This window comes from Aythya fuligula, chromosome 5, assembly GCF_009819795.1.
Source record: "Aythya fuligula isolate bAytFul2 chromosome 5, bAytFul2.pri, whole genome shotgun sequence".
NCBI lineage: Eukaryota > Metazoa > Chordata > Aves > Anseriformes > Anatidae > Aythya > Aythya fuligula.
In genome coordinates this window covers 15,032,322-15,058,920 of record NC_045563.1, presented here as the reverse complement: position 1 = coordinate 15,058,920, position 26,599 = coordinate 15,032,322, and the positions used below count along the sequence as shown (strand labels likewise).

The following is a 26,599-nucleotide window of genomic DNA, read 5'->3' as shown; positions in this document are numbered from 1 at the left end:
TTGGCCAGAAAAGACCAGAAGGAGCTGGATGAGAGCAGTGGTGGTCACTGGGCCTTGGCAGAATATTTAATAGAAAAGTTCAGTCAAAGCCTCTTCCCCCACGAGAGGAGGGCAGGGTCTCCATTTTCTTTTTTGCATATGTAGCCATTGGCTGGGGTTTCATGCAGCATAAATCCACCAAGACTTCTACCTGTTTTCTGTCTGGAGTTACCAAAAACAGGTCTCTGTGCATTCAGGCAGGCAGCAAGCTGGCTGCTGGTATGTGTATGGTTTATGAAGCCTGGCTAAATGCTGCTGTGTCCTGCTACAACAGCATTTTGAGTTTGCTGCACCCACAGCTTCATGGCTGAAGGGAGCATGATGATAGAGGAGGATCATGCCACCTGTGTGGAATGGCTGCCCCAATGGGGAGTATAGGCTGGGGTGTGAGGATTACCTGTCATCTCCTCTTGCTAAATTGTTAACAACAATTCAGTGTTTGGCTTTAGCAGTGGCAGGCAGAACAGTGTTAATTCTCATTGTCTTTTCCATGGAGTTAGGCTGATTTCTTTTTTTTTTCAACCACTTGCTAATAATAAATGATTTAAAGCTCTGCTGACACATCTTGGTCTCTTGCTGCCTGAGTGATCATTTGGCAACTTGTGGAGGGGGAGCTGGGCAGGGGTGTGGTGGGCAGGCTCTCATGCCCAGCAGTAATGAGGTATGGCAGCAGCAGGGAACCAAAAGAAAACTATAAAGAAGCATCTACCCATTTAGGAATAAGCATAACAGAAATAAAGTAGACTGAAGCAAGTCTGATCAGACACCTTTACTTTTCATGTGGGCTTGAGGTACAGTTCAGCATGCTTTGCTGAAGAGCTGTCAAGTTTTATGGCTGGGACTGGGTGTTGCTCAAGACCAGGCCTTAGGATTGAGTGCAGGAGAGGGTCCAGGCCTCAGACCACAGCTTTAGCTCTATCAACATGGTCCTGTGTATCTCTATGTCAGAAAAATAACCTCTTCCTATGTATTACAGGGGTGTCTTGGCAGGAACTAGGCTGCCAAGAAGGAACAAAACAAATTTTGTTTTGGGGACTGTGCATCTTGCACTAAACTCTCTTGGATAAAATAAAGCACTGAGGATCAGCACAGTGACTCAAACCTAGGTGACCTCTCTACTCTGAGACTCCAAATCATCAAGCTATAATGTTTCACCCCAGAAACATTGCCATTCTTCCTGATCCAGGAACCCTGCTCCAACAAGAAGGGAGATTGTGTGCCCTCTTTCCTGGTGTTTGGGTGCTTCCTGCATAGTGGGCAATGCTGGCTTGGTCTCCCTCATGTGCAGCCTCTCCATGTCTAGAAGCAAGTAAGGCAGCTTCCATCACCGGCTTGTTGCTGGTGTGGGTTACGTGCTCCAGATCTGCCTAGTTGTTGGTTTTGGCAGATCTAAGAAAGGTGTAGGTGACTGTCTACTCAGCCTGGATCAGTGTCATAAGTAGATATGAGATTTCAGATGAAAGTTCCCTTTTTAGGTGCTTAAATACTGACATCCTGAATTTTTTGGTCCTCGATCTTAAGCAGTGTGCAGGAAGGAATTCAAGACAAAATTGTATTTGAAGCTGCTAGCAGTCGTATTAACATAATATGGTCCAGTAACTCAGTGAGAGATAAGGCACTGAAAAGTGATGGTGAAATTTGAACTTCAGAATATTAATATTTTGATAATGTTGACAGGGTTTCTCAAGAAAGATCCTGATGGAAGAAAAGTACTAGAAGAAAAACCCTTAAAGATGCCATGAATTAAACTTAAGAACAACAATAGAGTCTGGAGGGCACATACATTGCTAACAAAAAATAATACTAGGCAGGCAAGGAGTAAACCAGTACTGCTGAATGACAGGCTTGAGAGATTTTGTTGTTGTTTCTCTCTTTTCTTTTTTTTTTTTCTGTCTGATGGGAATCCTTTCAAATTTGAAAACGTAAGCTTAGATTTCCTATACATCGGTGCATTAATTAGCGTAAATACTAGATGAGGGAATTAAAAGGAAATACAAGTACACTGCAAACTGCTAGAGGTATGAAATAAAAATGCTTTAGGTTTATTATTCTGTCAAGTGATAATTAATTAGTAGTTCAGAAACTGGATCACTGAAGATTAAAGATAGAAATTAAAGAAGATAAAGACATTGCTGAGAATCTAAATGATTTCTTTGCATCAATCTCCAGCGCAGAGAATATTAGAGCCATTCCTACTGGGACTTGCTCTTTTCCAGTAATCAGGATGTGTCAGAAGAAGAGTTGGAACAAATCAATAATTTAAGAAGCAGTAAGTCACCAGCTCCAGATGGTACTTTGAAGAGTTCTGGAGGAACACAGTATGAAATAGCTGATCTTTTGCAAAAAACATGCCCTCCCTAATAAAAATAGCTATCCTGTTGGAGGAGTGGGAGGTAACAATTACACCTGTGGTTACAATCAAGATTGAGATAATCTGAGGAAGCATACCCTCTTTACCCAGCCATACATTTGTACTTTATAAACTGGATGAAAAGAGTGTGGGAAGTGGGGAAAAAAATAGTAAAAGAAAAGGGAAGATGTTAACATGTTAGGATCTAAAGAGAAATATTTCTGTAAATTAAAATTGTGCCTCACTCATTATCTATTATAATTTCAATCGGTCTAATCTAGTTATGGACATGAAAGAAGCAATTGTTGAGGAGCATCAGGTACTGTGGCTACTCTGCAAGATGTCAAGGTGCTTGGGGATTGCAACCCCCCAGGCTGGGTGGCAGCACTGCGTGATGGCCCTTCCTGCAGGTAGCACCAACACAGCAGCTTTTTGGTGAACAAATGCATGGGGAAAGAAAAACTTCAACAAAACAATCATCTCCAATTTGTTGGGTAAAGCCTGGGTCTGGTCACTGAATCCTCCTTACCTCTGTCAGTTGCACCTGATGGAAGTGTGTGTGTGTATATATATACATATATTTAAAGACAGATTCAATTAGCTGTGTAAAAGGAGGAATTTGGTGCTAGGGAAGCAAAAAATGAACATGTCAAAATAACTTCAGGGAAAAAAAGATGAGAGACAAAATACAATGACTTCCAAATTCCAGACATGAATGAATTAAATAAGTTTTAATGTCAAGGCTTTGTAACAGTACCCTCATGTTTACAAGGAATGATTGGGTTGAACTGAGAGGAAAATATCATCAGAATTCATACATTTACCCTTAACCACATGTGTTGTTCTTTTTTTATATTTTAATTTTATGCAATTTGTGATGATCCGTGGCCTCCTCACTGTGTTCTTAGATTCCATACACTGGTGTAAAAGCACCCTCCTACTTTCATGCTGTCAGAGAAGGTTGACTAACTGCCCATGTTACCTGGGGGGGGGGGGGGGGGGGAAGCGAGTTAGTGGAAAACAAGCATCTTTTTACAATATAGAAATGATGCTTTTACTGCATGATAGAATGGTTTGGGTTGGAAGAGACCTTAAAGATTGTCCAGTCCCGGCCTCATGATGGCAGAACAGAAGGGGACAACCACCTCCTTCAACCTGCTGGCTCTGCCTGTAGGATGGGATGTTTTTCTGCTGTCTTTTTCTGCTGTGGTTCCTACCTGTCCCTCCAACAGGATAGATCACAGGACTGTTATGTCCTTGTTTTTAATTCTTGTCCTTTGCTTTTGCCCATGTGAGTTCTTCTACTCCTATTTCTTCCGATTTCTGTTTCCATGTATCCCTCCTGTGCTCATAGGATCTCTCCTTCCTTTCCTCCCTGTCCCAGTGTGTGAAGCTGCTGCTGCTGCCCCCCATAGCACTGCCAGCTCACAGCTGTACTGACTCTGGTGTAGACCCAGAGTCAATCCTGACAGCACTGCTAATTAGAAGGCATAGGATGATATGCCTTGCTTTTGAGATCTGTGCATCTCAATTGATGTGTGCTCTGTCATTTGGGAAATTATGATTTATAGTAACACTAAATGATACATACAAAAAAAAAAATAAAAAATGGATTTACAGGCTTCTGGAATAGCCCCGCTGCTTTCTCTGCTCTGTTCTGTACAATTATTTTCACATCAGTAGGCTCCAATCTACAGCATTTCTAGTGTTTCAATGGGCATTTGGTAGGGAACAGCGTCAGCCACAAGATGCCAGGAGAAGCATTATATTTATAGGTGATAAACTAGGCTGTAGATTTTAAGAAGTATGTGTTTCACCCTTTCATTTAAATTTTCTGTGCAGAGTCACAGAAGGGAGGAAAGGATGGTGCAGAGGTGCTCAGAACACCTTTAAATTAGCTAATTTAGATGCAAGATCAGTCTAGCCATGGTAGCACAGAGCAGAGCTGGCTGATTCACTCAGCCTCCCAAGTCCCGAGGGTCCTGCTGCTCAGCTGTTCCAGGGCTCTTCTGTTGGAAAAGTCTCCCCTCTGTTACCACAGGATGCTGGGGCTGGTGTTGTCACACAGTAATTCAGCTGCTTGGCACAGCAGTTGGAAAAGGTGCAGGCTTGTGAGCTTTTTCCGGATTCAAGATCTGCAGTAGAGTTAAATTGCTAACCCTTCAGGCTTGTTAGGTTTGGGTCACTCCTTTCCATTTATGAAACACTCATAACTGTCATGAGCTTGAGAGAACTAAAACCTTGCAAATATCATGATCTGCTTGTGCATCAATACCATCATCTAATGCTATTCTCGAGCTGGTTTACATGTTCAAGTTTCAGATGAACCTGCAGTCATCTTGTTCCCTCTGCATCAGCAAAACGACAGGTAGCTCTGACATCTCTGCCCACAGCCAAAACTGCTCTGGGCTGGGTAACACAATAAGGTGTCAGAAATTGCGATGATCGAGTAATCCTCAAAACCACTTTATTGATCAGTAAGACAAAGAAAAATTTCCTCCTTAGTAGGAAATGACAATTATAGCTATAGTCTTGGGGGAAATCTTTGTGTTTGTTTTATTATCAATAACATCTGAACTCTCTTGAAATGTCTAAGTTGTGAATATTTGGCTTTGCTCCAGCTACCAGAAAAACACAAATGTTTTCTGATAATCCTTACTAGAATACAGCAAATGGTAATGATGTATGTAGTGATTTCCCACCCATAGTGGAAGTTTGGGTCTTGAGTTGGTGGAAGGAAGCCGCAGCTATTTTTTTTTTTTTTTTTTTGCATGGTCAATTTGATTTCCAGAACTGCTGAGTTCAACAGGAACTGTAGGTGCTTGACTGATTTTAAAAATCAAGCTCAGTTTCAAAATTCAGACAAAGGGCAACAATGGTTTACGTTGTAATTTTAGCACTGAAGATGAAAGTTGTTCCACCCTTTAGAGGGAACCTCTTACTTTAGGGGTTATTAATATCAAAACTTTTCTGCTTGAAGTCCTTTCCACTTTGAGGTAAACTAAACTCTACCAAGAATCACAGTGCCTAAGTTCAGCATGAAATGAGACTGAATAGGTGTCTCAATCTCTAGAGATTATTTTTTCATGTTTTCTTTTTTTTTTTTTTTCATATGGAGATCATAAACAGCACACAATGGAGCTCTACAACATCCTTCCTAAAGAGTACTGGGAACTAGTGTTCAGAGAGGACACCACAAACTGATCTGAATTTTACTTGGTAGGCAAATCTTTGTTTCGTGATGTGAGTAGTTGGGTTAATGCTTTCCTCTGTTCACTGTCTTGCTTTGATTAGTGTTTGAAATTCAGAAGTCAAACTGATCATAATTTTACTTTTTTATTTATTTTATACTTCTACTACCCATTGACCCTGTTCTGTTGCCATCTTGCTTTTTTTTTTTTTTTTTTCAATATGGATGACTTCATTTAGGTTGGAAAATAAGTTTATCCTATGCTGGTATACAGAATAGTTCTAGGGAGTCCTGGAGACTGATTTCTGGGGACTTACTTGAGTTTGAAATCAAATCCTGGAGGATGGATGTATAGAACTATAAGTGGTTTCTCAGAGTTTTTTTTTTTTTTTTTTTTTCCCCCCTCCTATTAGTTGACTGCAGCTGAGCGATTCACTCAGTTAACTTTAGATTGGCTCATGAGATTTAAGAGCCTTCAATACACTTATATTTTAAATGTCTCTTTTTATTCCTTTATAAACAGACAGTTGAATGGTAATGAGTTTGAAACCGAAGTACCTATTTGCTTTACCACATTGAAGTACAACTGAAAACATCCAAAGTTTTGTGTAGCTGTTAGAAAGTGTTTTACTGTTTTTCAAGCAGTGCTGCTGCTTTGGATTATATATTCCATCGGAGCTCAACAAATGTGCATTACTTCTATAATAATAATAATAAAAGCCTGTATATGCTTTCTGATTAAAATCAAAACGAGTCTTGCATTCTTTTGTAATTAGGGTAAAGTGAGCAGTTCAGGAGGAGACCCTGACCTCCTACAGCAGTTTATTCTGGGGCTGCAATTGTGATGCCAGAGCAGGAATTGGGAGACCCTTTAGACTCCATTACAGATTCTGTTGGAAATAATTCCTTGAGCTCCAAGGCTCAGGTTCTGTTTCCTGTTGCATCAACAATTTAATGTGTGTGTTTGTTTTTAAATCAATGAACTAACACTGATTAACCCACTGAGTAGGGTTTGTCCTTGATTGTGTTTCATCCACTGTGCTCCAATTAGAGTGAGCAGTGTCATTTGGTTTGTTTTTGCTGTCTGTGGGTCCTCCTTGAGAAAAGAGGCTGTAAGCAGTGGGATTCAAGGTAGAATGTACTTTTGGTGTGCTTCTGTGTCACAGCTGACAATGGTCCCCTGAGAGGAGAATTGGGAAAACCTTGGTGTCTTCATGGAGGGGTCTACATGTGAAACAGCATTCTGTGCTTTGATTTTAGTCAGTGATAATTAATCAGTACTGCCAGTGGGGTTCAAAGAGGTGTGCAGGCACCTGGGGAGCTTGGTTCAATTGCTTAAGCACAGGTGCCTGGTGCCATTTGAGATACCTTGGAGTATGTGGGACATTCATAGAACATTGCAATATTGGCATAAGACTTCTGTTGCTCTGGAGTGGCAGCTATGGGCTCTAGCAGATGCCTTCAGATGTCAATTTACATGTCCTGTACCTACATGACACCTTAATCAAGGCTAGGTGTCCGCTTGAGGGAAAGAGGCTCTCGAGGATCTGCATATGGTATTGGTAAAATCTTACAGCAGTAGGAACCTGGACGTATCACTCACTTATAGACACCTGGGTGAACACATCTTCACCTACAAATGAATGTGGTCCCTTATGGCTACAGATACAGATCTAGTTCCTGGAGACATTTGGAGATGAATATCTAGGTAAGCAGATCCAGAGGGCAATCTATTCAGCCTATTTTTAATATCTATTACAGGATGAAATGAATTACATTCCGAAAGTGACTTTCAAGCAAATTGATTACAGAGAGACACCAGGCATTTTAGCTATTTAACTCACAGGTGGCTGAAAGACAGTAAAGAGTATCCCACCTTTAGTTCAAATGTAATCTTTTTAACTCACTAATTCAGAAAAAAGTGTTATTCAGAACAGCACAGGATAGGCTGTATGGGAAACCCATTAATGATATTCTGAATCTCAAGAGCATTTTAAATATTTCTAACTTTTCAAAATGAAATTGGCTTCAAGTCAGTTGGAATGGAGATGAGCATATGATAAAGGCTGTTTTCCCTTCTCCAAATAAAACTTTACACCTCAGCACAGAAAAACTGTGAAAATAAGAATGCTTCCTTTCTCTAATCCTCTGGACAATTCTAGTCTTCACAGCTCTGGGTGGTGGTATCTTATCTTCTCCCGCTATATTTCTCCTTTCTGAAAAAATGAAAATACCACAGCTTCACTAAGGTTGGTCTGGGAGATGTACAAACTACGAGGGCTGCCATGGGATTGACTGGAGAACTTTAGTGTGGGAGTAATGACATTTTCAAATTAAGGCTGGCTGGCTCAACACTCTTTATAGGCTTGTATCTCATTTAGAAGCTTCAGTGAATTATATGGTCAAAGTTTTAAATGGAGGTGGGAAGGAAAAAACTGGGACAACTGAAAAAGTGCAACGATAAAGGCCTGAAAAGTGCCACAGGGACAGTATATATCCACAACTCACTGGTTACCCAGGGAACATGGGGAAGTCATAGCAGCAAACAGGTAAATACTTAGTGGCTGTGAACTGAGTTAGCTCCAGTGGGATGAATTTTACTTATACCAATGAGAATACAGTTCTCCCTACTATGGGCTGGTGGATTTTGCTGAGATGGCAATGGTGTCCATGTGATACATATTTAAACAATATTATTTTATCTCCCTAGTCCAGAATGTATCATTCCACAGGTGCTTTGATTAGTTTGTCTATATACAGATAAAAAGATAAAGAGAAGGATTTGAACTTTAAATGGATCTCAGTTATTTATTCTTGATTTGCATATACATAGAAAAATGCACATTTATTTGTCACGTAGTGTACTCAGAGCTGTTGGGATGAATGAGCCAAGCAGATCCTGGCAGCCAGCAATTTCCTGATGGTCACTGTTCTACGCTTAGCCATGTGGAGGGGCATGTGCTTATAAGCTTATCTGTATGGACTTCTAAGGGAACTGAGCAACAACATGATACTACCAATTTGCTCTCTGTATTACTGTGGTGCCTTGTTTATAAAGGTCCTAAATGGTTCACAGCTTGTAACGAAAAGAGGGTCATGACAAACATGATGCCAGGAACTGTGCCAGGCTGCTGAAGCTCAGCACTGGCAAGGGATTCGTACAGCAGCTCTCTGGCAAAATCAAGAACAGAGTTCTTGATTCCTTGGTCACAGATCTACACTGCAAAAACAAAGCTCTGTAATGGTCTTGCATGCACACAGGACTAGGTAGTCATCTAGGCAGTCCAGGTTTACCACTATACTTGCTGGTGGTTATTGTAGCCAAGAGTGCAGTCTACCAAAGCTATTATCAAGGTTCACTCTGCAAATAACTGTGATGCCAGCATTTCTAGTTGCTCTGGAGATCTGCTAGGCTGTGGTATGACTTCAGCACAAGCACACAGCAGAACTCCTCTTTTCTGGGGCCACCAGAAAATGGTATTCTGGTACTGCAGGTACCAGAAAATGGTATGCAGGTACTGCATTCATGCCCAGTTCAAGAAAATGATATAATCTGATACCTCTTGTTGTGGGGAGCTACCCTGGCATCTAGTGGTCAGCCACAAGTGGTGGTTTTTGATCAGCTCTGTTCCCTTTATCTAGCTTCTTATCAGGGCCTGGAGCCTGGAATAGAGCAGAAATCATGGTACTGGCTGAACGCTTCTCAAGGTCCCCTGGGGGAACAATGGGGATGATGGGTCTGTTAAGGATAATGTTTCACATCAACAGCCTGTATCTCAAGCTTGAAATACTTTGATCTCAAATCCAAATTTGCCTCCTGTATGAATGCAGGAGAAGGCTGCGTCCAGCTGTAATTTTGAGATGATCTGTGGCCCACTTGAAAGGGTTCATCAATTTTCAGATGCATTTTTCAGTGTATAATTTTCAAATAGGATTTTAGTCAGTTCAAGTTTTACTACTTCATTTTTATGTTTTTAGTTTAAGATTGAGCCCATTCCCTTAAATTGCTGAGATCTTAGTCCATATTCAGTTGCAAATGTCCTTAACATGTAAATGCTCATAGGAGCCTGCTTTCATTTTCTTACTTCCTTCCCACTGAAAACAGCATTTTCTTCTGTTAGAGTAATGTAAACGTAGCTAGCAGGGTTTTGTTGAGATTTAAGTTTTGCACTATGATAAACAAAATCAAAGAACTTTCTGACAAACTCTGGATGATGAAGTGTCAGGATTAGCCCAAGATTAGTGAGGACATGCAGTGCAATGACCTTGTTGTTTGTCCCAGCACCATCCCCACTGGCTGCTTTCCTGGTGGGCTTTGGCATCCCTTGCAGTCTTGCTGAGCCTCTCCTCTAGACTCACGCAGCTGTATTGAGTTTTTTTTTTCAATATTCTCTTGAATATTAGGAAGTTTTGTCCTGTTTAATTCCTTCCTCCTGAGGGAAGGTGACCTTAATTTTCCTCCCCTTTTTTTTTTCCTTACTCTGAGTATTATTAGATGTTAGCACAGATGTGTCAATCTTACCAGCTTATTTAGCCTTCCATTTAGTTCTTCCAAATCTTTAAGGTGCCTTTCTTCCTATTTCCACTCTTCTCTATCTGTATATTATGTTAAGCTTCATGATTCTTCAGGGTACAGTGACATAAACATAGCTTAAATTGTAATAATGAGTTGAACGATGTTCCTGTGGCCCCAGGTTTTAGAGAGAACAAGTTCTGCATCTGAAAATAGACAGATTATAGCTTTGGTTTTGCCTTAAAACATTCAAACCTATTTAATTTTTGCAGTTATTTTCAATTTTCAAAGTTCACAGAATCACAGAATTTCTAGGTTGGAAGAGACCTCAAGGTCATCGAGTCCAACCTCCAACCTAACGCTAACAGCCCTCCACTAAACCATATCTGAAAGAGTTCATTGCACTCTTTCAGATTATTAGAATCTAGAAGGCAAAACTGCTAGAATTTCATTATTTATTTTTCACTGAAAAGACACATCTTCCAGTAAAATAATTTACTGTTGTTGTATCTTGCTAGTGAAGCACATGCTGCTGTTGCTGAAACAGCTAGAAGAGAAGGTCTGGTGAGCATTGTGAGAGGGGAGCCCCAAGTCTCCTTGGGTCTGTGCTGCCTTCACTATCCTGTGGGATGTGACATGGGTGTCTGCCATGTGTGACAAGCAGGGCAGAACAGGCACATGCTAGGACGTGAGCTCTTCTGGTCTTCTCTTGTCTGTAGATTTTTTTTTCCTGTCCTAGAGAAGCTGTTGAAGGTAAGCATGCAGAAGGAAGGTGACGATGTTTTTGGCATCCTGAAGTGGGGGGATATGATGTGACAGGATTGTGCAGTGTAGCTGAAGGTGTGATGCTTTCTGATACTCCTGATGAATTCACAGCAGTGGTTTCCCTTCTGTACCTCTGTGTCAGTGCCTTTGTCAGCTCAGCCCTCCAAGCACATTTTTTTTTTTTTTTTTTTAAACCATTACAGAAATCTCTTGCTTGTAAAATTCCATGGGCAGAATTAGATTGAAGCTGCCCAGAAACAAAGCGCCTCTGCCTTCACATCTGCTTTTACTGCTTCTTGTAATTCTTTGAGTTGATTTTTGCCATCCCTTCACTCCTCCAGGTGCTGTCACAGCTTTCATACATCAGCACAAAGCTCAGGCAGCCTCATCAATCATCTGGCCTGCTGCAGGGCAGCAGGTTCCTCGGCAGGCACTCCTTGCTGGAAGGGGAGATTTCACTCAGTTTGGGCTGGTGAGAAGAGCAGTTGATGTTGGCAGTGGAAATGAAGGAAAATCACAGTCCTGTGCACACTAGGGGTGGCCAGCTCTGTCACTAGAAAACACTATCGCTCTTTTTAGAACAATACTTCTAACAAGTGAGCCCATTCTTACTATTAGTTTGGATCATGACAGGAAAATAAACTCTCCTGTGCAGAAGATGCTGGTTGTCCTTCAGTTATGTAAGTTAAGGCTTCGGCTTCTGGGCTCTCACTGATTGCTGAAAGCCTCCTTTTCTCTGTACTTTTCCAGCTCATTTGATAGAGGTATATTTTTTTTTAACATACCTTCTATTAAAAAAAAAAGTATTAATTACGCAAATACTTTGTGCAGAGGAAGGTCCATGTCAAAAGGTTTAAGCTTTGGGTTCAATTTGGATGAGTGCCTGAAATACAGTTCTGAACCAGTGACAGCCTTTGAATTTATAAATATTAATGCCCATCTGGGATTCTGGTCCAAAGCAAGAGCAAGACTTTTATTCTGTTCAGGTTTCTGCCTCTCTGCTTGTCACCACAGCAAATCAGTTCTCTCCAGGCAAGCAGCAAGTGGCTTGACTAACAACCATGTGGCCTTTATTCTTTCTTCCCAGTGGTTTTGGTGAGCACGGCCAACGTCTGTCATTCAAGCCGATGACTTGAAAAGGCATTTGATGTTTTTGAGGACACTTGCAAAATTTAATACAAGTCATCATTCTTTGGAAATTTGTCTGTTCCAAGCTGGCCCAGGTTAATCAAAGGTGGGGTGAAATTTCAGCATCTGCCAAAAAACTACACAGGGGCAAGTGTCCAACCATACCCAAGCATTTATCCAAAGAAGCCAATGCCCAGGGTCCAAGTTCTCAAATTGGATGAATTACAGTCTGAAAACAGCTGAAGGTATGACAGCAGGACAGGAATAATACTACAGTTACAATAAAAAATGTGGAAAAAGGCTAATGTATTAAAATATTCAGAATTTATTTATTTATTGACATCTCCCTAGAAAAACACTATAGGATTTAGAACTGATATTGAGCAGATGAGTGAAGCACTGGATTTGGGGCTGAATATGTTATGAAGGTATGAAATGAAAAGGGGATTTTATTTCTGAAAAATTGGAAGGAATCTAGGTGGAAGTGTCTGTGCCATGTGCAGTGTAAACAGGTGTGTCCTTTCTGTTTGCTGTGTGCGTGCTTTTGTGTGAACTTGCCGATTCCTGCTCCAACACAAATATCCGTGCTCTAATCTCATGCTACCAGGCTGTCTGGGTGGTTTTGGGAATTTTCAGCTTCTGCTAAGGCTGGAAATATCAACAGAACAGGGCATTTTGTGCTAGTTGGGGATTTCTGTTTCTGGTGTCATGAAAGACAAAACATTATCATTCTGATTCCTTTATACACTTGATATGGTTTTAAGCAAAGGACTGAGGGCATTCAGCTATATTTTATGCTGTAGAAACTCTACTTTTATCTGCAAAAAGGTGAGCAGAAGTAGGAGCTTCTTTTCTTAACCACCTATGATTGAATACTGTTAGTATTTAATACTGTATTCAATCTCAGATAATTGCTAAAGTGTGCTGAACTACTCTCTCAACTTATCCACAGGCAATTAATAATATTGATCACCTTACATTGACCTTGTGAGTTAATAACTGTTTTTTTTCCCCTGATTTCCCTTGATGAATAGTGCTTTCTAAATGCCAACATATAATTTTGTCAAGTTGTCAGATCACAGGGGCCGATGCTGCAGACACTGAAATGTACCTCAGTCCTTGCTGCTACGGCTGTTTCTTTAGGATCAACAGAAATCCTTATGTCCAGACTGAGGGGGAAAAAAAATGTACTTTTTACAGGGTCTGGCATGGGGAAAGCCTTTGAAACGCTTTGAAGTCTACAGAAATTAGTGTGTATGAATCAAATTACTCTAGAACTGTGCAGGATACATGTGCAGGGGGCTTGGGGTTTGTCGCTGATCTCTCTGGTACAAGGGAGCAGCCACACAGTTTGCAGTCGTCATTATTCATTCTGATAGTGAACTTAGAACAGAGATCTCATTCAAATTTCCTGCCAAGTTCAATTTGTTGTTAATTTTGTTTTTCTTAAATGGGTTGAGGAAAATGAACTTTTGTTTTCAGAATCTGAATCACAGGAATTAGTGCGCTAAGACCATCTTCACCATATAGTTGCTTGGAAAGAAATAGGTTAAAGGAGGAAGATTCTAATTTTAGAAGCAATGAAGGTCTAAAGTCATGACACTGATCAAAGAATCATAGAACAGCACAGATTGGAAGGGACCTTGATATATCATCAGGTCCAATATTTCACATGAAAATGGAACCCAGATGACATATAGCACCCTATCCAATTGCACCTTGATACCATACACTTCACTCTTCCTCTTTTGGACTTTTTTTTTTTTTTAAATAAATGTGTGTTTGGTATAAAAACTGCTAGATGCAAGGGTTATGTGGTAGTGTTCTCATGAATCTTCACTCAGAGGAGGAATCCATGCTATTCTTGACAGATGAGCGGGACCCGAAAGTCACCATCATAGGGTTAAAACGAGCCAGAGACATCTTGCTCGAGCATGGTATTACTCTCAGTTCCTTTTAGACTAGGCCTTATTTTCTCCCTCTAATAATAAAGCTTTTTTTCCAAAGTCTTTTCAAACACCTTGGTTGAGACATAAATTGTTCTAATTATCTATTTTATCACTCCTCATTTGGAGGGACCCTGAGAAGTCTTTTTGCTCTAGGTATTCTAGACAGCACTGGGACTGGCCATGAACAAACTGAAGAATTCAGTTCTGGTTACCTTTTATTTATAGGCTGCCCTGCTTTACCTAATCCTCACCTTGTTAACTTTGTCTTATAAACAGTGTTCTTGTTTTGTAGGATATTCCTCTAAAATCTCTGTAGCACTATGTGCTTCTTCACTCACACGCACTCCTCTACAACAAAATTTTCTGTTGAAATCCCTACCAGAACAATCACAACAGCTGCAGGAGTGGAAAGCAGTGAATTTGGGAAAAGACATTCCATTAATCTTTTTTTTTTTTTTTTTTTTTTTTTCTTCCTGTAGCAGAGAATGAGAACAGATCTTGAATGTCTTGAAATGGTACTACCAACCCAGTGGCTGGTATCAATAAGAGAAGCTTTGCAGAACTGTATTATCCAAGAGATGTGTAGCAAGGGAGGTTGGGGGAAGAAATATCCCTCCTCGCATCAGTTTTCTTACACCAGTATTGAAACCTGTTGGCAGAGTTGTCTGTAGGAACAATGTGCTGATAATCTTACTGCTGTAGACGAAGCAGGGCATGTTGTCCTGTGATGGCAACAGCCCAGCACTGGTCTCTAGCTCTGATTTGTTTCCCCTCTAGACATGTATATCCGCCCCCCTCCTCTTACACAATTGACAGCACAATCTCTATATCTTTGCAAAAAGTATCTTGACAAACCATTCAAATGTCAACTCCTCTGTGTCTCTGTACTTATTTATCCCCTCCCCGTTGTGTCTTTAGCTAAAGCAGATTATTGCAAAATCCATTTAAAAAGCAAAGCACTTTTATTCTGAAAGATATCTAGAGGGCAGCAAATCCAGAGGGAAATCTCATCCTTCAGTGAAAACAAAACCTCCTCTTTTATTTTATTTCTGAAAAAAAAAATTAAGTGCAGTGTTACATAAAACCTTTTATTTCTCTACACAAAGCAACAATAATAATATCTCTATAATGCTGAGATATAATCATACCTGGGAGCAAATTTTTAATTTGATTAATGCTTACTGTAGTGGGCAAAGATTCTGAAGTTCAGGTGTGAGTTATGAAGAAACTGCTTGGCCATCTAAAATCGTATCTGAAAGCAAATGTATTTTTAGAATGCTGCTGTGTAATGTGGAATGCTCTGAGTTATTTGTTCATAACTGTAGATGATGTGGAAGATATATTTAATTCAATATTAGGATGGTACTTCTGATTGCAGTTCTGTCATTCTTCATGTTTGGTTCAAGCTGTAGCTGGCTGAGCAGTAACTGGGATCCAATTAACTGTCAGCAATGAAAACCAAGGCTCCTGTCCATCTTGTTTTATTGTTTACTACATTCTTCAGTACATTTTGAAACCCTTTGAGAAGTGTTTCTAGAATTACACCTACTGAATTTCATCACCAATGCTTAGTGCATACAGAAACAGGGCTGTCAGAAATGTCTCTCATCTTCCTTACATTTTAAGTTTGGTGTGTGGCCACAGAATCATAGAATGGTTTGGGTTGGAAGGAACCTTAAAGACTGTCTAATGCCGATGCCACCACCATGGGCAGTGACACCTCCCAGCAGACCAGGCTGCCCAAAGCCCCATCTAGCCTGGCTTTGAACACTCCCAGGAATGGGGCATCCACAGCTTCTCTGGGCAACCTGTTCCAGTATCTTACCAACCATCCAGCAAAGAATTTCTTCCTAATATCTAATCTAGATCTACCCTCTTATAGTTTAAAGCTGTTCTTCCTTGTTCTATCACGACACTGCCTGAAAAAGAGTCCCCCCCAAGCTTTTCTGTAGCCCCCATTAGGTACTGAATGGCTGGTCTCCCCTGAAGCCTTCTGTTCTCCAGACCAAACAACCCCACCTCAGACTGTTTGTATAGAAAAGCCATCACAAAATTATCAGAATGCTTAAACAAAAATAACATTTTAAAATATCTATGTGATTAGTTTGGCTTCTTATGCTGCACACGTTTTCACTTTAATTATGGTTGGCAAATTGGCATTTGTGTGTTGAGAGGTCCAAGTAGAGTCAAATTAGTGCTACTTTGTGTGGCCCCTGGCAGTAGCCAGAAGGAAAACCAGACAGGTTCCTCTGAATGCACTTGGAAATGCTTATACCTACTCAAGGAAGCTATGCAGGGTGTGTCTCTTGAACCTGCATAATACAACAATGTTATTTGAGTGCGACCTTGTGTACAATATGGGCTGCAAGTGGAGGCTGCCCCAGGTCTAAGGGATCTGGGGGAGTGTTGCTGGGCACCAAAGCTCCGTGTGTGTTTCAGCATGCCGGGAAGCCTTGTTCATCTCGGTTTCTGAAGCTGCAAAATGGGATTGACGAACTGATCTCTGTGTCTGATGTTTGCTTTTGCATCTCATCTACTGAAAAGTGTGATATGAGATTGGCGTGCAATCATTATTATAAAGGGGAAATATTTGCATTGAAATAAGACGGGGTATATACAAGAGGAAAGAGGATTGGGTCTGCATGATAAGTTTTTTGTTTTGTTTTGTTTCTAGCTGGAGATTGTGCCTGAAATAGGAAGGATTTATGTGGTACCCTGCTAGCACTTATAGCAAAAGCTACCTTAGAGCACAGACAATTTATTTCTAGCTGCGTTTGTTTTGATGTGCAAACTCATTTTCCTGTCTCATATGTGGAGATTTTGCATAACAATACATTGTCACTAAAATAGTTGTTAGTGAATGTACAAACAGCAGCAACTTCCTTAAATGCCTCCTATCTCTGAACAGCCATAGGTTTCTTCTGCAGAAATGGAAGATTCCCTCTCTTCCTGCAGTTTTACTACAGTTTTCCTTTTGTCTCAGCTGTTCACCACGTGACCACTCAGTGGTTTTATAACGCAGCTGCAAGTTGTGAGGCACCGGTTCAGAATGAAGCACTGCAGGAACTAGCTGGCCTGCTACTATTTAATGACAATATAACTGCTTTTTTTCTACCTTTCATTCTTTTTGTGTGTGTGAGAGAGAGAAGTCAGGAATCCAGAACAGCATCGCTGTGCCACAGACAGGCTACAGTTGATGCAGTAACCAGCTCAGGTCATTCTGAAGTCTGAAAGAGGCTTTCAAGGTGCTCATCAGGGCTGTAAAAGGGCTGCTCTGCCTCCCACTTGCAGACACATCTCAGCCCTGTGAAGTTAATCTGTTCTGGGCTCCCGTGGTGTTTGCTCGGAAATGTGGCACTGCCTTGGGCTTCAAAGATTAAATATAAACACCATTTACATCTGCTTAAAATCTGAACTGAACTTGAAATTTATGTTCAGTCCAGCGATGGCTGTAGCTGCTGTTAAATTGCTCCATTAACTATAAAGCAAAGTTTAATCTGCTGTGTTTTACTTCCATGGAGTGCTTCTAAGCACTGGTAATGTTCCCTTTATTGAGTTCCTTTAACTTCACAGGAAACTGAAGGCTTTCTTCTGGGGGAAGAAAAAAATAAAGTGCAAGTCTTAGAATTAAAACACCCATGAAAGCAATGAAAAAATGGGGAGAGAGAGAGAGAAATAAGGATTAGCACTACCAGGAAGAATTAGGAGGAAACAGAGCAACTTTCTGATTGCCTTTTCCTTTCCAAATATCTAACATGGTCAAAAAACTCTACTAAGTGGATTATCTTGAGTGCTCATGGAAAAGAGTACAAGTGCAATCCCAAAAGGCAATTACTTTTGTTGTTCATGTAGGATTTTTCAGTTTATAACATGGAGTTAATTACCTACTTTTTCTCCCGTTTTTCCTGTGGTAGTCCTTTGCACAGGTTTAGTCATCCTTGATGACAGCTGTTCCATCTATATAGCAATTGCCAGATGATTACCTCTTTAATGTTTTCACTGAGTACTTTGCTGGTTAACCTCCTTAACTGGAGAGCTGCTTATTGATATTTATGTCTTGTCAGCATAGAGGTTCATTAAGCATCGGTAAATGACATGTTTTCATATCTGCTGACACTAGAAATGCAATATGATCAATTGCAAATTGACTTTAGTGCAGCAATAGAGTGCATTTAACACACATCAGTGGATCATTCATACAAGCAGAGCTGGAATTGTTATGGCTGTTTATGTCTGCCTAATATCTAAGTATAAATTCTCCCAAGTCAAGGAAAAAGCCAAGTAAAACAAAATACAAAACTCAGTGCAATAAATGCACGTATCCCAGGTCAGTTATTGACATAGGTAGATTTTGAATGGCAGGAGGCTGAAGGTGGCAAAATGGCCCTTGTCACACCTCTGGTCTCCTCTCTAGAGTGAGATCCAACCCCAGAGCCAAAGGCCAGCAAAACAGCAAAGTGTCCCCCAAAGCCGGGGATATGGATAAGAGTTTTGTTAGGTGTTCAGACTTTATTGAGAAAAAGTGTTTGTTAAAAAATACCATTGGGTTCCATTTAAAAAAAAATACTATAAAATCAAAGAAAAGTGTGAATGGTGAATGCAGGCAGTAGCCCTGTGAACATTCCGTGCTTACTTCCTGTGCCAGGATGTATCTTCTCTACTGGTCTGCCACACATTGTTACATGTCTGAGATTCCTTACCAGAAGCTGAGAAAACACAGTATTTACTTGCCTTGTCAATTATTTTATGTACTGGGGAAAAAACATAATGGCTTCTGGTAAAGTCTCTGGAAAGTAAGATCTTTACGTACTTTTAATGGGGCAGATTTGGCAACCAGAAAGGTATACATAATTCTAAACTTTCTGACATACATCTGAAGCACCCTGGTCCTTAGCTTATGCTTTTCTTCAGCTGGAGGACTTGGAATGTGTTCTGTGCTTTGTGCTGTGTTAACCTCTTTGTTTTTTCTTATAAAAATGGATCTAAATTTCAGATTGTCTCTCTGGATAGAAAAAGCATGAGCTTCTGATCTGACTTGTTTGGCTGGTGAGCTTTCTGATGAAATCTGTCAGAGGTGTGCGTAGTCCTCCTGGTTATAATCACTCCTAGTGAATGTACAGAATGGTGCTCTCTCATTTGCAGCTGAACTGCTGCTTGTGTTCACCTCTTCTCTGTGGATCAAACCCTGTAAAATAGTATTGCTTCAGCACAGTAGAGAACAGAATGCTAAATTAATATTATGGCTCTGTAACAAAATGGCTTTGACGTAAGATTCCAATATCCTTACTTTGTTATGGAGCTATAATACTGATTTAACATTCATGGCGCTGAACTGAGAGCGACGGATTTCCTAGGAGTGGAGCTGTGGGATTCATGCTGAGGTACAGAGTCAGGTAGATGAAGGTAAATGCCAACTCAAGTTTAAGATTATGAGCTGCAACAGGTGGAAGAGCCAGTGATTTCAGAACATCCTGAATACTTCTGCATTTCTTTTTCATCTCCATCATTTTTTTTTAGCACAGTGTAAAGATAGATCCTGCCCCAGGGGAAACCTCAGTGCTCTGACAGCACACGCTGGTCTGTCAAATGGTCCTGTCGTGGGAGTTGGCACAGGAGGAGCTGTGACCAGGGATGGCTGAGAAAAGGCAGATCCCTGTGCTCTGGAGCATCCTCCTCACTCAGTGCCTCCCAGATGGTTTATTTAGCTGAGGATGCTGTAGTTCCTCGGAATTATGAATCTCTCTCTTATTATCATTTTCATAAATAATAGCAAGTTCAAATCAGGTGTGCAACCAGCTGCTTGGAGCATCCTCACTAGCAGACCCATTCACCAACAGCACAGCACCAGCATCATCACCACTGCTGCCAGGGCTTGCCATACTTGCTGTATGTAACCCCCATTTTCAGGTTTTATAAGTTAGTTATAAAATGTTACCCAGGATGCATCTGGGCATATGACTGTTTCTTCCTGGAAGAGGTTCTTTGTTTGAAAATGAGTTTAAATAGACTTGGCCAGTAGAAAAACTCCTGAATGTGAGGAATAAAGGACAAGAAAATGCAGGGGTAAATACCTTTGGTAGCTGAGGTTGGCAGGATGGTGCCAGGCACTTCACTTTCACAAAGGCTCAAAAAAATGATTCATCCTCATACATCAGCATGGGAATTGCTAAGACTTTAGTGACACATCACTTGTGAACTTGAATGTGTGCAAGGAACACAGAATGAAGCTGTTGTGAGTGTATTGTTTTGGATCCATGTAGGGTCCTGGCATATCAGGTGTGGAGACTTAAGTGCCTGTTTTTAGCAGATGATTTATTGCTCCTAGGGATGAAGCTCTGATCCCTGAAAAATCACAATTTCCCCCCTCTTTGTCCTCAACCCAATATAATGACAACAGAGTTTCACTTAAAAACAAACAAAAAAAAACTTCAATTCAGCAGAAAAGTTAGTGTTGGGTGGCTACATGAGCATTTCCTGGTGAGCACCAGATTTCAGTCATGCTGATATTTTTCCATAATTGTCATTTGCTGGGTTTAATATTTTATGACTGTGTTTGCCTGCAAACAGTGTGTCTGAACCAGGCATTTTCTGAAAAAGAAAAAATAGTACTTATTGGTCCCCAGATTGCTATGTCTCTCATTATTTTCTTTAAACAAAAAATCCAAATGTCGATAAGGTGAAGAACAAAGGGGCTGTCCAAGGGATGTTTGAATCATAGAATCATAGAATCATAGAATATCCTGAGTTGGAAGGGACCCTTAAGGATGTTTATGCGAAAAGTGTTTTGGTTCCAACAAATCCTTAGCCATTTAACCAAACTCTACTTGTGTATGCAAATGAGTGCAACATTTGGAAATAAGAAAGGAAGGGAGGAAAACTAGGGTGTGTTTTCAAAGCACACATACATTCCATTTAACATTCACCAGAAGGGATAGTATGTAAAATATGTGATGTACTGAGCCAGTAATAACCAAGCTGAGATTATGGGGAATTCTTACTTTTTGTTGTTTCTTTCTTACAATCAGTTAAAAAACAGTTTTTTTTTTTTTTCAAGAACAAAATTGGAAAATGCCTAAATAGATCATTTATATGTAGCACTGATGTTGGAGGATGATGCCCACTGTCAATGAAATGCAAGAAAACTCAATTCCAGAGGTCTTTAAACTGACTTCTGAACATCTGCCAGAGATCTTCTAGGGCCAGTCACTCTGAGACACCACAGACTCTGTTTCTGCTGTTTCTGGCAATCTCATTAGCAGAACCCCTGCTGGGCCATAACCCAAGGATGTCACTTTCCTCCAGATGCCTCTGGAGCCCCCGCAGTGTCATTGTGCTTTGTGTGAGATGATGATGCAATGTGTGGGAGATGATGCAACCACCCATGAGATGCTGTACAGAAAACACAGTGGCCAACTAGGGTTGGGCGTAGAGATGTCATGTGTGCCTCCTCCCTGGCTTGATGTGGATGCTACAGACCTCCCAGCTGTAATCTGGCTGGGGGCAAGATTGCTGGTCCAGCCAGATGTGCAGGATGGTTCTGAGCAGGAACTGCAGCAGGCTGTGGTCCTGTTCATCACAGCTCTCTTGGCTTTTACAGATAGGAATCTGAGTTTCAAAGGTATGTATTGCTACAAGGATGAGGAAAAAAAATGACTAGAAATACCAATATGACTGTTTTTTCATTAAGAACGATAGATTTACTGACTGTCTAGACTGAAGTTAGTTTTGTATTCACACTTTAAAAGTTTTAATTAAGTTGAAAGTTTACGCTCTTGCCACCTAGCCATTCCCTGGTTAGTTTTATGAAAACATTAACCTTGACATTTTGACAACTTTTTTTTTTTTTTCCTTTCATTTAGTCTCATTCAAAATTGTTTTCATTGTCTATGGTTTAGTGATTCCCTTGGTCTGCTTACACAATCAAAGCCCTTTGAAGAGCAACAGCTCAGCATGCCTGGCGGCAGCTCCCAGCACAGCACTTGATTCTCAGTTTGAGCCAAGCTGAGCTCCTATTTTAGTGATACTGCACCAACCTGACACCAGGTTTTGCAGGCAGCAGTGTAAAATTTGCCTTCCTGCTTGCACAAGGCACTTGTGAGGACATGCTGATGCCTTCACAGCTTGCAGGGCTGAGGGATTAGCAGGAGGTGTGGTGTCCTCCCTGACTATGGTGCCCGAGGCAAGCTACTCCTCTTGTCCCTCCTGCCATTGGGTACATACACACACATATGCACATGAGTCCTGTGCTCCCAGTTCAGTCTGTCTCTCTGATGCTGGCAGCTCCAGGGCTGGAGGCCCTGTGCTGGGACAGAACTGTGCAGGGCATGAGGATACTCTGGAGCTTCCATGTAGTGACTTGGAAAATCTGAGCTCAGCATCATTGTAGCAGAGAAATCACTGAGGAACTTAGTGCAAGATTTAACTCCTTTCTGCTCCAGCTTTCTGAAGATATTTAGTCAGAAACACATACTATTTAGGTTTTTAAGGATGCAGTGGATGCTGTGAAAGTTGCACCGGCACCTTTCCACAGCTCAGGCCACATAAATGCCTCTTGAAAGTCTGAGCCTTTCTGGCTTACAAATCTACTTCTGTTCAGGTGTTTTTCTCTGCAAAGCTGCTGTGGTTACTAATTCATTGGAGTTCACAAGGTGTTGAGGCAGGGCATTTGGGTGGCAGCAGCAGCAATTTGATAGACAAGCAGGGAGAGAGAAATTATAAATATGTTTCCAGGGAAACAGGAGAACTTGCTGCTGCTGTCTGAAGAAAGGAGTAACCCTCACCTCTGCATCCTTGCACAGCCTGCCTTAAGGCTGTGTTATGTCATGGAATTGTTCCGGTCCCACAAGCTGCAAGAAACTGATCTTTGAATTTTGCTGGAAAGGGTCTTCGTTTTAGGAGAAAGCAGAGAAAAAGCAATAATGCTCCCATGGAACAGACTCCCTTGGGTGCTTGGAAATGTTGCTGGTAAGAGCTGCCGGGAGACAGAAATGGCTTCACAGAAGCCAGGGATTTAAACTGTGGTCATACCTGTAGAGGATTAACCTTTCCTGTAAAAGCTGCCAGTGTGTCCTGCCACTTCTATTTCAAATATTGTCCAGCACATCAAGAGCCAGGTGAAGGGAGTGCACCGATTGATGCCAGCTCTGGGAGGTCAGGATGGGGGTGTGAGATCACCCACCCTTGCTGAAGGTGACTTTCTAACTCAAGTGTGAATCAGGAGCTAAAAACAGCAATGAAATTTTACACAGTTAGGGCTACCCAAAAATGTAAAAGGTTCTGCCTCATTTAAGGTGAGGGGAAAAGAAGGTTGGGACTGAATTTTTAATAATATTTGGGACTCCAGATCCCTCAGACAAGCTATGTGCATCCTTGTGAGCATGAGGGAGAGCTGGGGAGAGTGCATGACCCGGTGTCACCAGCTCCCTCCTGGAGATGGTGACATGTTTATGGCTGGGACATGGCCCTGGTCCCAGGGTGGGGAGAGGCAATGAGAATCTGAGGAACCAAACAAACACTGCTTTTGAAAATCTTCACTCTTGAATAGCAAATATGTCTTTTTCTTGGTATAAAGTGGGAAGCTGAGAAGCAATACAAAATGTGGTGTGTTGGCACTGGAATTAGGACTTAGAGGAATCTGATGAAGCAAATAACACATAGATCTCAAGAAAAGATGAGCATGACAAAGAAATTGATGATTAAAGCAACACCCGTGGGAATTCCCAAGCAGAAATCCTGCCATTGATTCATTGATTTCTTCTGACACCAAGAAAGAAAAATCCAGGTCAACATACTAAGAAGCACTGTGGAGGGAGAGAAAAAATAGTTGCAGTCAGGTAATAATCCCAAATCAAAAGGAGTTCAGAAGAAACAGAAGTATCTAGGCTTGTTTATTTGTAACTGATCTTTGTAAACATGGACGTTATTCCCTGAGGATGTAACTGTATTGATAACTCAACAATAAAAGTTAAAAGGGGGATGGATGAATGGGGGAGCAGGCTACACTTAGTTCTAAAAAATTATTTTCTTTGCCATATAAAAGAAGGGGAAGTCTGCCCATAAGCACCCTGATAATCTCTGCAGCATCCTGAAGTAACACCCTGTATCAGAAATGCAAATTTATTTATTTTTTAATGAGAATCTCTTTTTAATCTATCTGAAGATTAGTGGTAGGGATTTACCATTAACAGTCAATAACAGTGTATTAATATTATAAAAATCTAATGTTTTCTTGTATTGGTTTCCTTTTCTCACATCACCTATATTGGATTGCAAAATTTGGCCAGCAAACCATCTTTTCAATGTATTTGGTCCTCATTGTTCAGAACATTGACTTCTCAAAACTGCAGGAATTTTTCTGAGCCTGTTGATTTATGAAACTGCATCAGACACACAGACATGAACTAGTGGTACCCTAAGGCTATGTCCATCAGATTGTCCCCCACCTTGCATACACAAGGAAGGTCAGCATTTCACTGGGGGAAAAGATTGCCCAAATGAAATAGAAAATCAAACGCTATGGTGATGCCAAAAATAAATAAATAAATAAATTCTGTATAGTTATGTTTTAATAAAAAACACCCTTGTTAAGCAGTAAAATCTTGAGACCACTGTTGGGTGTGGGGCACCCTGACTATGCTACTGTCCCCTGGATCTCCAGTCCCTCTGCCCTGTCCTTGCTCTGTCCTCTTGCAGCTGCTGGCAGCAAGAAGAGTGCCTGTGGAAGGCCCACCTCACCCATTCTAGGGTCCTGAAGTCAGCAGGAGCACCCCTTGTGGTGTCCCAGCAGCCAAAATGGATGAGTGAGTGACAGGAGGTCTCTGCAGGCAAAGAGGAAGGAGCTGGGGTGGAGGTTCAGCAGATGCAAAGTATGCACCGTCTGTGTGTGTTGAGGAGGTTCTGCAGTGCTGCTGCATGCACTGAATTACTTGGGCTGAGTGATGGTGTTGTGTCATCAGGGGAAGCCCCAGGTGATGCATTTAAAAGCAGTTAATGGGGCAGCATGTAGCAGGGCTGGCCTGGAGCAAGCAATTGTTCTCTGGTCTCTGTGAGGCAGGTATAGCTCACCTTCCTCTTGATGTGGTCTGGAGTGGGCTAAAGGGAAGGTGTGAGGGATGCAAGTTGTTCAGTGGACACTTAGATATGGTTGGCATTTCTGGGAGTTAACTGATGATGGCTTTTAATTACAAAATGCAATGTCAGGAAGTGTGTGTGGTCTTCCCTTGTACAAAATTGTTTCATTAGAATACTCTCTGCTGCATTTGCAGCTTTTTATTTAGGTTATAGGCTGCTCCTTGAAAGCATTATGAAGGCTGTGCTCTCATGTAAGCTATTCCCTTCTTCCTGTGTATAAATTTCACTGAGAGGTTGTGAATAAAAAGCATTTACATTTATTTATAGGTCTTGAACTGATCTTCTTCGGACTTTGATTTAAGCATTATCCCCCCACACGAGTATTCTGTTGTTGCTCTGTTTCTAGTGGTCACAGTCAAAAAGAGTCTTCAATGAAGATTTGTCTGTACAGCTGAGCAAAACGCTCATGAAGAAAGCTCTAAATGAAATGGGTAAATTGTGTTTGCATAGGTTTGTTTTCTAGATGTAGGAGACAATTTATTTGTGAAATAATAAAGATTTTATTTTTTTCTTTGATTGTTTTTTTTTTTTTTTTTTAGAAATTAATTGTAGAAAATGTTATCTAAAAATAAGGTTTTCCTGAAGTTGGCCAGCAAAAAAATGGATCCAGATGTTCTTAAGCTAGAACAAAATGTAACATGAACAGTGTGAGGTTGTGGAATACCTCAGCTGATTTCCACCAAACTTTAGAGGTACGTAAAGCTCCTCTTGGGGAGCACATATAAAGTGCAGTTCCAAGCTAGCTGCTGAAAGTTTTTCCAGTTTTTAACATGTCTCTGTACATCTCATCTCTGTTAGAGCAACTAGTTCTCTTTCAGTCTGCATGCATAGAGCTAGGCAGAGTGTCTCTCAGAGTGGCTTGAGTATTTTGCAGTATTGTCTGCTAATAGATTGCAAATAACTCTGAATAGCTCAGTGTTCTAGAGAAGTTTCTTCGGTTTGTGTAGTGCGGCCTAGAAAGGAAGTCTTGGGTGCACCCAGATTGCTGCCTTGTGGCTGCTGTTTCAGACTCAGTAGTGCCTTTTCTTGATCTATGTGATCAACTGACACAAGCAGCGTTGAAAACATGCATGGGTAGAAGAGTATGTTTCCAGAGTACTCAAGTTCCTGCTTTTTTTCCCCTAATATTAAAAAACAAATAATGTCTATGTGTGCTGGTACAGTATGCCCTTTATTAGGGTCTGATCCTAAAGGTTCCCATGGGGGTTGGATCAGGCCTAGCAATATGTTAGGACAAATCATATTTTGATTCATCAGAGTCAATGGAATTACCCTGGGATTATTTTTTTAACCACGTATCTAGCTTAAAAAATTGTTTCTTTCTAAGGGAGAGGAAACTTTAAATTTTGTCAGCTTGTTGACGAATGTCCTGCAAGGTGTAATTCTCTTCCTTGGACTGTTTCTTCAGGAGTACTTTATTATTGTTACTTTAATTCCTAATCAGATTGCTCGTCAGTGCTTAGAGAGAGGTGCATCATTATGCTGACATTGAGTAAACAAAAAACAAACCCGAACCACAGAACAGTATTCTGCCT

General features: G+C 40.9%; 1 long non-coding RNA gene across 2 annotated transcripts in view; it reads left to right on the top strand.

Annotated features, from left to right (window-relative positions):
* LOC116490202 overlaps positions 1 to 26,599 on the top strand; it is a 155,865-nt gene that overhangs the window by 731 nt on the left and 128,535 nt on the right. The gene's annotated exons all lie outside the window — the stretch shown is intronic.